The 12,275-nt window shown below is 38.4% G+C and overlaps 1 protein-coding gene across 1 annotated transcript in view; it reads left to right on the top strand.

Moving 5' to 3' along the window:
- LOC149820831 (uncharacterized) overlaps positions 1-11,756 on the top strand; it is a 51,422-nt gene extending 39,666 nt beyond the window's left edge. The window contains exon 2 of the transcript XR_016426872.1: positions 11,640-11,756. The gene's annotated coding sequence lies outside the window, so the exon portion shown is untranslated. The remainder of the gene's footprint in view (positions 1-11,639) is intronic.
- The last annotated feature ends 519 nt before the right edge of the window (positions 11,757-12,275 follow it).

The following is a 12,275-nucleotide window of genomic DNA, read 5'->3' as shown; positions in this document are numbered from 1 at the left end:
ATCGATAAGCTACTGCACTTATCATTTTTAGAATCTTGAATGATCCAACATATCTGGAGCTGAGCTTTCCCTTCTTATTAAATCTAAACACACTCTTGGTCGGAGAAACCTGAAAAAGATGAAATCTTCTACCTCGAATGTGAGCTCTCAACATCGTCGGTCCGCATAACTCTTCTGCCTACTCTAAGCTGCCAAAAGTCTGTCCTGTATCTTTTGCACCTGCTCGGTGTAGTGCTCAATAACCATTGGTGTCTTAACCATCCTCGCACAAACCCCGTTCTAGTAGACTGATAATCTATATGGTCGTTCATACAATGCTTCATAGGGCGCCATCCTTATACTGGCATGATAACTATTGTTATTAGAAAAACTCTGCCAAAACATGTCTGTTCCACTCGCCTCTTCAGTTCAGGACACATGCTCTCAGCATGTCATCTAATGTCTGGATTGTCCATTTGTCTGAGGGTGAAAGGCCGTGTTGAATTTCAATTGCGTACCCAAGTCTTCCTGCAAATGTCTCCAGAACTTAGATGTGAATCTCGGATCCCTGTCTGATATGATTGATAGTGACACGCCATGTAACCACACTAACTTTTGTGCATATAAATCTGCCAAACTCTCCAAGGATTGACTGAACCTAATAAGGAGGAAATGAAACGACTTGGTGAGTCAATCTATTATTACCCAAATCGCTTTCGTACCCTTACGGGTTCTGAGTAAGCCAACCACAAAATCCATTATGATTCCTTTTTACTTTTATTGAGAGACCTCAATTTGTCAGATCTCTAGTGTTCTATCTTGATATGCTGGTAGGTCAAGCATCTAGACACGTACTTAGCTACTTCTCTCTTCATACCCGTCCACCAATAACTCCTTTGCAGATCTTTTTACATCTTGGTACTACCAAGGTGGATGATATGCACAACAATAAGGCCAAGTGATGTGAGTTTGATGCTAGGTAGATGTTGCTTATCAATACATGATCCACATGCTCAATTGAAGTTGAAATCGACTTGGGCAGGCTAGCAATTGGCTGCAACTTATCATCGTTGGCACAACCCTTAAACATATGGAGAGAGAGAGAGAGAGAGAGAGAGAGAGAGAGAGAGAGAGAGAGAGAGAGAGAGAGAGAGAGAGAGAGAGATCCATTCTCTCTTATGATGAGAGCTTCCTAGAGAGGAGGGAGATGTCATTCCTCTCTTCTTGGGCCAAATTAAGAGAGGCAAGAGATTGCTCAGAAAGAGGAAATCCTTGATTGCCTAGAGTTTCTTTGAGACAACTTATATAGCTTTGTATAAGAATCAATTTTCCTTCCCACTTACATGAATTTCCCTAAGCCAAACATAGAAAGAAAATACTAATTCACTACTACTGATGATGATGGATATTGGTTTGAGATACACTCTAATCCTTAACAATGTGCAAAGTTTATTTGGTTAGAAAATAGATAACCTCTTTCCATACTTGGGCATGCCTATATTTAAAGGGAAACTAAAAGCTAATATGTGCAGTCCTCTATGCAAAATAGCTTGCAAATTGGAGTAGAAAGCTGCAGTTGTTGCTTATCCGAGTTTTTGGATTATGCATTTCAGGTTACCTCAAAGTGTGGTGCAAGGTATGGAAAGCATCACGTGTAGTTTCCAATGGAATGACCAAGATAGTGGACACCATTCCCACTTGATGTGCTTGGGTAAAGTATGCAGACGTATAAACACAGAGACAAAGAGCTGATCTTTGAATAGGAAAAAGTATTGATCTGCGGGGTCCCAATTCAAAATTAAGTAGTACTTGCATACCTGAAAGGGGTTGCTGGTGAGAAAACAAGAATTTTCTTTTCTTCCTCGCTCTCCCTTAGCAGCGGTGAGGAAGGAAGCCGTCCTGGGTATAATTAGAATCCATGGGTCAAATCTTGCTCTTCTCTCTAAAACCTGGTTGGGCTGTCGCTTGAAGGCCCTTGCTTTCAGCTCATACTTGCTAGATATGGGTGGTCTGGATGCATATGGTTCAGATATAGAAAGGTGGGGAATCATGGGGCTGGGCTGGCCAGTATGAGTATCACCAAAGGAGCCATGGAGGATATGCAATGGGCCATTAGTCGACTTTTGGTTTGAACCATGGGTAGCAAAAATACTCACTGGTGTGCTTGCTAGGTGGTAGTTCATAAAGAAGGGGATCAATTTGGCCTAAGTGAGCTGATTTGGCTGAAACAAAGCATGTTCCAAGGGCTTCTCTCTCATTGTGAATGGCAATAGCTCCTTGGCTGGCTCATCACTCTGGGATGCCTAAAAAGATGGTTTTGAACTATCAAGCTGTTGTGTGCTATGCAACACAGGTGAGCAGATGACAAACCACATATAAAGTGCATAATTGTTAGTGAGATTTCGAGAAAAGAACATGCATCTTTTTGGATGTTGGGAGACTCCGAGACTGGGATTAGATGAATCCCATTTTTTCTGGGGTCAAAAATGGTCTAAGGAGAAACAAATAAATCAAGCATGGCTGGTCGCTTTTCAGGTAATTATGCACAAATTGTGAGAAATCTGGAATAAAGTATTTTAAATACACAATGATATCTGAGACAAATCAAGTATCTCATGCTGAATGAAGTGCATTTTTACGTGTGCATTTGCGAAGGTTGGAATCACCCAATCAAACTCCCGTGGCTCCCACCTATTGGAAAGATGATTGGAAGTTGTACAGTTTATGTCAAACATGTGGGAGATGGGATTTACTCCTAGATAACACAGAGGGAACACCTATTCAAAACATAAACAAAACATAAAGGTAGTTTCTGTTTACATGAGAACCGGCACATGCTTTGAAAAATTGATTGGGGTTGGGTTCATATTTTCTTCATGTAAAATGCACTGGATTGCTTATGTGGCACTCAACGTTCTAATAATTAAGATTATGTTGTCAAACCCTTTCAGGACTTTACGCTCATCGAGGTAGACGATGATGATACTACATCGAGTGACATGCATTATCTTGCGAACAAAACAGTTCATGCAGTCTCCCGGTCACTTGGAGGATTGGAGGTTTATCCTGACATGTAGTAGAAGGATGCATTCGAAACAACCTAGTGGGGTTTATCCTGACATGAAAACTATCGCCCCACTACGGACAAGATCACTTAGGTCTCTGGGCATACAAAAATGCACTGCATAAAAACCACCAGATGACTTCGTTTGATGCCGAAGTTAAGTTCTCATGTATATCAGGGGGTGGACTCATAATTATCAAAATAATGTATTAGCTATAGGTACACCAATGAATGAATGAATTTACGTTAGCGCTACTCATGCATCACCTTGTGTAAGGTATTGATCTTGGTGCACTATTTGACCGATCGGGCAAAAGACCCAAATTGTATTTATATGGCTAAGCTAGGATCGAGAAGTTCTTGCTTCGATTCATTGGATACCGATATGCTAAGTCATGGAGGCTTGAGCTACGATGAATTCAACTGCAACCCTGAAGTGACTTTTTATGTCTTCAATGTATTATAATTGTTAGAATTGAAATGCTTTTTTACTAGACCAAGAATGATTCTGACCCTATTTTATGGAAGATACAGGTACTGAACCTACGGTGTGATATACAGAGCATGACGACGTTAAGATTCAGGGTTTTCTCTAGAGTTTGTTGGACATTTCATTTACAAACCCAATTTTATCTAGTACTGCTTTAACAATTAGTATTGTTTATGATAAATAACTCATTTTGGTTTGCTTAAATGAAATATTTTGGTAGACAATGAGTGATTGGCTACATGCCTCTGACTTGCTCGACATCTTCTAAAATCGAGGACTAACTATCATCTATTTTCCTGCTTAAATCTTTTCTAAATTTCACTGCAAAGAAAAAATAATAAATCCATAAAATTTGGATAAAGTTTTGTTTTAAAAATTTGGGGCATTACAATATTCATATTAGAGCCTAAGTCTGGGAAACTTGGTTCAAGATTCGTCATGCTCGCAATATCACACTGTAAGTATTACCTTCAATATTCTAACCTCAGAAAAAATATTTTGTCAAATATAGATGGCAACTTTCGACTTGAGGGGTTATGACGATGTTTGCTTACTTTGTAATTGTATAAAGTACACTTTTTGCTTCCTTATATGCAATTGAAGAAACTAAATCATGTTAACCTAGTCACCGCTGAGCGAGGAGTCCCATACTTAGGGGTTTCTTTTAAAAACCCTCAACAATCTAGTCACCGCCATCCGTGAGACAACGCAAAAACTATTCCCGCCTCATAACAAGAACGTTACAAGAATCACTTACGAAAATTTTTCAAGTTAGACCCACCGATCTTCATCGGCAAAGCTGACCCAGAATTCATAAAAAGCTGAATCGAGGAAACTGAGCGTGTGTTTCAAGTGTTGGGAGTGCCAGATGAACATAAAACCAATTTTGGCACATACTGATTGAATGACAATACACAGAAGTGGTGGGATATCACCAAGTTAATCCAATTTTCTGAATATGAAGTCATCCCTTGAGATGATTTTTGAATGGCCTTCGTAGATAACTACTCCATACACTCTAGAAACTAGAAGAAGATGGAGTTTTTGGAGTTGAAACAAGGTAGTACGAGTCTCATCGACTATACTACAAAATTTCAAAACCTCAAACAATACTACTCTAGGTTGTTTGAGACTGACTAGGAAAGAGCCAACAAGTATATCCATGGGTTGTAGGAAAGGTTGTGGTCTCCCGTAATAACGAGCATGCCCCAAACATTTCAAGTTATTGTAGCGGTTGCTTCAAAGATAAATATAGACTGAGAATGATCCAAGGGGATCATAGGAAATAGTCTAACAACAAGTGACAGAAAAAAACAAGAGAATATTCCCTGGTGGGCAGGAGTCATGACCACCTTTTCATAACAGGGAGTTTTGAGGAAAGAACTTCACTCCACCAGTCGAGGGGCCACCGCAGATAGAGGGGAGCCATTCAACCCTATCAACAATCCAATTTTGGTTGTCTGAGGTATAGCACATATCACCCTTGATAGGCCTGTCACTGCAATACAGGTGATTTCTTATATTGCAGCAAGTAGGGCCATTTTATAAGAAAATGTGGCAAGAGGGCCTTAAACGATCAATGGAGAAATACGGGATCTCCAGGACCCTCCCAACAACCACAACATCGTCCTCTGTTCTAGCGGCCACCACCACCAAAGATAGAGCAAACCCACAACGGGTTGTGTCTGAACAACTCGTAAATGATGACCTTATCGAGGAACTCAAACGCCCTTGATAGGTAGAAGCTGTGTTGAATATAAAGCAACCAATACATATCATAGAGCGTCGGGAACAAGTTCTTAGATAGAAGGTCATCCCACTCGTTAAAGCGAGATGACAACACTATGGAATAGGCAATTGCACCTGGGAGCCTAAATCTAATGTACGTGAGAAATATCCCCAGCTATTCATATCGTACTCACAATAGAATTTCAAGGACAAAATTCTTTTAAGGAAGTAATGATGTAAGATCCATAAATTTTCAATAAATTTCTGAATAAAAATAAGAGGTATTTTTATGTAAATCTATCGTATTAACCAGGAATACGAAACAAAAAAATTTCACATAGACAATATCTCACCCACTTGGGTCAAACCACTTGACCTATCATGTTAGCTTTTCTCTCATTTTGTTTTTGGTCTTAGCTTAGGTCAAGCCCACTTGACCTAGTCTGAGCCCATTTGAGGTGAGCTTGGGCCCACCTGACCTAGACTGAACCCAATTGGGTCAAGACCCCTTGACCTTGACAACTTGACTTTCTTTATCTTTTTCTTGACTAGGTCCAACATATCTGACCTAGTCTAGCCCACTTGAAGTAGTTTTGAACCCAGTTGGACTTAAACTAGGTCCAATCTGTTTTTTGGCCTATACCTCTTCGTTTCACTGTGCCAATGAGTTCTACACGAGACACTCTTAGTTGTGACTGTACCAGACGTAGAGACGTGTCGACCATGACCTAGGAGCACTTCTACATTGCGTTGAGCCATTGCTGCCAAATTTTGGATGGTTTGCACGCTGTTATCTCTCTTTCAAGTTATTTGTTGGATTAACTATCATGTATGGTAGGTTTTTTCTTACCGTAAATCTTTCTAAAACAATATCTGGTCCTGGTCCTAGTCCTTGGTTCACACCCTCTAGAGTACCGCAAACTTGTTTCAATGTTTATGCGCATACCCTTGCGACTATCACTAGATATTTACGATGAATTATGTGCCATAGGATCTTAGTTTTTTGTTTATACCCTCTAGACCATCATAAGTTTGCTTTGGTGTCCACGCGCGTATTCTTGCGACTACTTCTCTATTTACTATATATATGTAAAAATATACATATATGTTGTTTTACATATTTTACTTAGCTTGATGCGTGGTTTTATTCATCGGACCTTACTTTACGTACTTTACTTTGCCTTCACGTTGTTATGTGCACAGACTCTTGCTTTACACAATTTACTTAGCCTGATGTATGATTTGATTCACCAGGCCTTGCTTACACATTTTACTTGGCCTAATGCGTGGTTTCATTCATCGAGCCTTGTTTTACGCACTTTACTTTATCATCGCATTATTATATGCATAAACTCCTGCTTTACTAAATATAACTATGCTATAATAAATGTACAAACGATGATTGATCCCTATCGCCCAAAGCGATTCTAAATGCCTTGTCTCGTTCAAAACATTGTTTGGCGAAGAAACCCCTATTAAAAGGTTGCAGATTTGCGCAAAACCACATTTACATAAACATCTAAGTTACCATCATAAAGCATAACTAAAGCCTAGGTTTCTAATAAACCATGGAAGATGCAAAGTATGCACAAAGGTGTACATCTATCCAAAAATGATTATAGCGATTTCTTCGTTAAACCAGGGAGATGCTGTCAATTTTTTTGAAAAGATGCTATTTGAACTAAAAGAAACATCGCGTTTTCCCATTAAACAGAGGAGATGCAGCCATTTTTTTTGGCAAAATACTCACCTAAGCTAGTATAGATAGCACAATGATGCCTTTATTGTGGAAATCCTGCATGGATGACTCATTCCATTTCTACCTTAAAGGACACTGTACTCATAAGGGCCAATGTGTCAGAGTAGCCATTGCGTCTTGTTAAGGCAGTGCTTGTTGCGGTTAAATATGCCAAGCAGTCGATCAAAAGTGATCTTTGATTATGCATTCCTATGTAAAACACTATAAAACAATAATACTCATAAGCGTTGTTATGCTAGAGTTGGTTATCCATCCACAAGGGGTGAAGTGCTCGTGTAGGCTGCAGATATCAAGATCGATGTTTGCATGCATATAAACAAAACATAAAGTTAGTTCCTGTCCACACGAAAACTGGTCTGTGCTTTGAAAAACTGATTGAAATTGGGTTCATATTTCCTTCGTGCATAATGCATTAGATTGACTATATGACACTCGACGTTTTAATAAGAAAGATTATCTCATTGAACCCCTCCAGGACTTTACACTTATCGATGCAGACGATGATGGAACCACCTCGAGTGACATACATTATCTTATGAACTAAAGAGTTTAGGTGGTCTCCCGATCACTCAGAGGTTAGGAGGCCAGGTTATTCCTAAGATGTAGGGATTCAACCCCACTACTGCAGTAGAATGATGCATTCGAAATAGCTTAGTGGGGTTTATGCCGACATGAAAACTGTCACCCCACTATAGACAAGATTACTAAGGCCTCCGAGCATACAAAAATACATAGAATAATAAATACTTAGATGACTTTGTTTAATGCTGAAGTTAAGTTCTCCTGCATACCAGAGGGTGAATTCATAATTATCGAAATAATGCATTAGCTATAGGTACATCGGTGAATGAATGAATGTATGTTAGTGCTACTCATGCATCACCTTGTGTAAGGTATTGATCTCGGTACACTATTGGACTAATCGAGCAAATGACCCGAATTGTATCCGCATGGCTAAGCTAGGCTTGAGGAGCTCGTGCTTCGATTCATAGGATACCGATATGTTAAGTCATAGAGACTTGAGCTACGATGAATTCAACTGCGGTCTTAAAGTGACATTTTATGTTTTCAACGTATTAAACTGTTAGAAATAGAATGCTTTTCTATGAGATCAGGAATGGTTTTGACCCAATTTTATGAGAGATACATGTACTGAACTTGCGATGTAATATGCGGAGCAGGGCAGCATAAAGATCCAGGGTTTCTCTAGACTGTGTTGGACATTTTGTTTACAAACCTAGTTTTATCTAATATTGCTTTACCAAGGAGTATTGTTTGTAATAAATAACTTGTTTTGGTTTGCTTAAATGAAATATTTTGGTAGATAATGAGTGATTGGCCATATTCCTGTGACTCACCCGACATCTTCTAAAACCGATGACTAACTATAATCTATTTTCACGGCTAAAGTCTTTTATAAATTCTGGTGTAAAGAAAAAAAAATTCATGAAATTTGGACAAAGTTTTGTTTTGAAAAATTGGAGCGTTATAGTAGAAGTGTGTGGGGCCTATATGATAGGGACACCCCACCACCTTATTGGCTCTTTTTAAAATTTTGTAAGCAATGTAGAGGAGGGAAAAAACCATGCACATTTTATGTGTAACCCATGTAAAGAGGTTTCTTGGGAGAAAGGATCTTTCTTTTCTTGTCTTAGAGCTGCAAACTTGAGGTGGAGTGTTCCTTTATGCAGGGTTTGACTGTGCTTAGCTCTTCATTCCCCCACAAAGCCTCTCCACCATCCATCTTAGAGCTCAAATATTTTTTTTTAAGCATTTATTAGGAGGGGGTCTCCTCCCATTCACATTTTGGGCTGAGAAAGAGTAAGGGCTGGACACACTCTCCACTCTCCTCTTTTTCCTTCTTTTTCCACTCTCTTCTTCTTCTAAGCTGCACATTTTTTTGTTGTTGTTTAGAGCTTCACCCAACCAAGAATCTTGTAGAGAGAGGAACTTACGAACTTCTCTCTACACCAGTTGAGGAAGGGACTTATCGTTTTTGTTTTTGGTTGTTTGGAAGAAAATCAAGTTTCAATACCACTCTTATACGGTTTGATTTTTTTTAGAACAAACATCTAGTAAAGTTTTTTTTAAGCTGGTTTACACATTGGATGACTTGAGTTTATTTACATTGTATATATGCCATGTTTGATTTTTCATTCTGTTATTACTTAGACTAATGCTGCTTTTTAATTTTTAGAATGTTATCAATGTACATCATGTTGTGCTTTACTTTTTTAGCATGTTATTATAACCTAAATTATACTATGGTTTACTTCAACGTTTTGAGTAGTTTGCAATTGTTATTTGAATAAAAAAATTAAAATGTTGAGGTCTATTGAGACCGAGTATAATTTCTAGTGAGTCAACATACTTAGCCTGCCATTATTCTTTGATTCAAAACGTTGCAATCTATAGACCAAATACATTTTAGTGTTCATGTTATCAGTCGGTCCCTGTTCAGACCAAGGTCCGCACAGTGACCAGTGGGTCCCACGCATGGTGCAGTGATTCTTGATTTTTTTTTAATCTTTCTTTTGAGGAATCAAATAGGCCTTGCAAAATATTTTGTTTTAGGTTCTGTAAATCTTTTTGTATATTCCTCGATGTCTGCAATATTTCAAGAGACATGTAAGCCTGGTAAAGAGGTATTTTTCTAAGTTCACGTTTCCATAAATCTGGAAAATGCTTAGTTCTGAGATTTTTCAGAAACTCTATGGTTCTTCAATTGTCCGGATATTGCACAAGTCTAGAGAATGTTAACCTCTAAAGTCTGTAATAAAAAAAAAGAGATGAGGGTGCGTGTTTTGTGAGTGCAGCAACCTGCATCATAAAAAAAATTGCGGTTATCTTTGTCTCAGACCCTGGCTTGAACTCAGCCGCGTCAGACCAAGGTCTGGACTCACGGCTAGCCAGACCCACCCGGGTAGCACCTGGATCCTTGGCAGATCAGACCCACGGTCTGACCTGTTAAGCGCCTAGACCAGGTCTGAACGCTATGGTTGAACAATGGGTGTGGGCTGGTGCACTTGCATGTTCAAAATAAAAAAAAACTGATTTGGGAAAGTAAGATTTTTCTTACCTCTGGAAGGATTTGGAAAAGAAAGAAAAGAAAAACTGATCAGAGTTAGCTCCATACCTATATAGATATACATTAGCATATCAAAAAATATATGTGTATATATATATATTTAATAAGGTGCAATGACCATTGGAAAGAATCTCCATGGTTCTAACCCATGTCTTCTCGACGTAGACTATAGATATAGTTTAGAAAAAACATCTATACATATATATGTTTTTGAAATTTAAATGCATTCGAGTGCGGGGGTAATGTGCAAATCCAAAAAAAAGCCTATGCATATGACTATGCACACTCACACCTCGACATGTTTTACATTCAAATATTTATGAATGTTGAAATTTTATATTTAAGCATGTGTTTGCATTTTCTTGAGATTGATAATGGTGTTATGAGTACTAACCACATTGGTTGAAAGTCGTATGAGTGACTTTCATGTTTTCATTATCTTGCTTAAGTTGTGTGAATGGTTCGAGGGACCTTCATGGTGAGACACATTTGTGTAGATATTCTTAATGATTGAACTAGATATATGTTTCGGTGAAGTTTTACACATCATTAGTTCGTGAGCGAGCTGGGGTCTGTTAAGAACCTGTGAGGCACGTGAGAAAGTGCCATAAGACATGAACGAATCCACACTTGGAGATGAGTTGCTTATGTTGAAAAAGTGCTCTTATGGGCTAAAACTGCCCAAGCATACGTGAAAATTGGTTGGGTACACATGGTGTTGTGACTATCCCCTGAGGAGGTACCTGGGCTTATGAGCCCTGATTGGCCTCATGTAATAAGGTGTAGACTATAATAAATGTTAATTATACACTTAACCTTAATTGTGGGTTTTTAGATATTTCTTGAAAAAGGTCTATATTATTGGATTTCAGGATTCTGGCTATTTCCTAAAAAAGGGTCTATGCTACCAGTTTTTTTCATAGATCTACTTGGAGAGGTAGATAGTACAGCCTCGAGTGATGTTCGACATGTAGGTTTACCTACGATGCTACTTTTATTTTGTGAGTGAGGTGTCCTATTGGTCTCCAGTTACTCGGAGTTAGGGAGGCCAGGGTTTTCAATGTGTCTTAGGTGATTATCCCATCTACTGCAATAGTGTTGAATTTATTTACTTTTAGTTATAGTTGTCATTGTGGTAATTCTCTTTGTCATATGCCGCTCATTTGTAACCCTTGATCAGGTTGACTCTTAGAAAAAATAATACACCCAAAGTAGCTTGTTAATTCAGTGAGGACTTCAGTATCACTAGTCAAGTAATCAAGATGAAACATTTATACAGTTTGAGAATTGTTATCATTTATTGATATTCATCTCATGTAATCGTATCATAGATACATAGTTGATGAATTGTGAGATTCACGAAATTGTTGCATTATTATCATATCATGGATATGTTGCTAAACTATGAATGCTTTTTTGTTAAATTACAATATCACGAATGAGGTGATTGTTCTAGCTTGTAAATCTTTATGATTGTGGTATTTTAACTTACATACTCAAAAGAGGCTGCCTCTATTTTATGGGGATGTAGGTGATGATTGATGGTGTGAGAGAGCGACGTGGCGGTGGGGTCGGTGAACCAAGACTGTACTCATTTTGCAATCTTAGGAATGTTGAGATTTCAGTTAGACTGAAATCTATGACCCTACATACTTTTTGAAACTTATTTAAATTTATACATTGGTCATGTAACTGCTTTATTTTTTCACCATTGCTAGATAGATGTAAATTTTTAATCTTTGAATATATGAGAGTCTGGTTTCCTCACACTACAAGAAAATAGGTGATTAGCGACGAAATTTAGCGATAGAATTATTCTGTCGCTAGTTAGCGACGGATTAACGAGAGAAACACATCCGTCGCTATAATCAATGAAATTTACGAAAATAACGACGAAATATATCCCGTCGCAAAATCCATCGATAATTAGCGGCGGATTTTGCGAGGGAATATTTTATCGTAATGGACGCACCATTTAGTGACGTCTTTTGCGACAGAAAATGTTTCATCGCTATTTAGCGACGGAGTTGGTGACAAAATATATTCCGTCGCTATGTTCGTAAATTTGATTTACGGCGGTTTAGCTATGGAATTAATCCATCGCTACGCCGTCGCGAATTGTCGATAAACCTAATCCCATACCTCTTTTCCTTTTCTTCTTTCGCTG

This window comes from Nuphar pumila, chromosome 12, assembly GCF_984573655.1.
Source record: "Nuphar pumila chromosome 12, dmNupPumi1.hap1.1, whole genome shotgun sequence".
Classification (NCBI taxonomy): Eukaryota; Viridiplantae; Streptophyta; class Magnoliopsida; order Nymphaeales; family Nymphaeaceae; genus Nuphar; species Nuphar pumila.
Note: the sequence above shows the minus strand (reverse complement) of the source record. Positions and strands in the feature narration are given on the sequence as shown.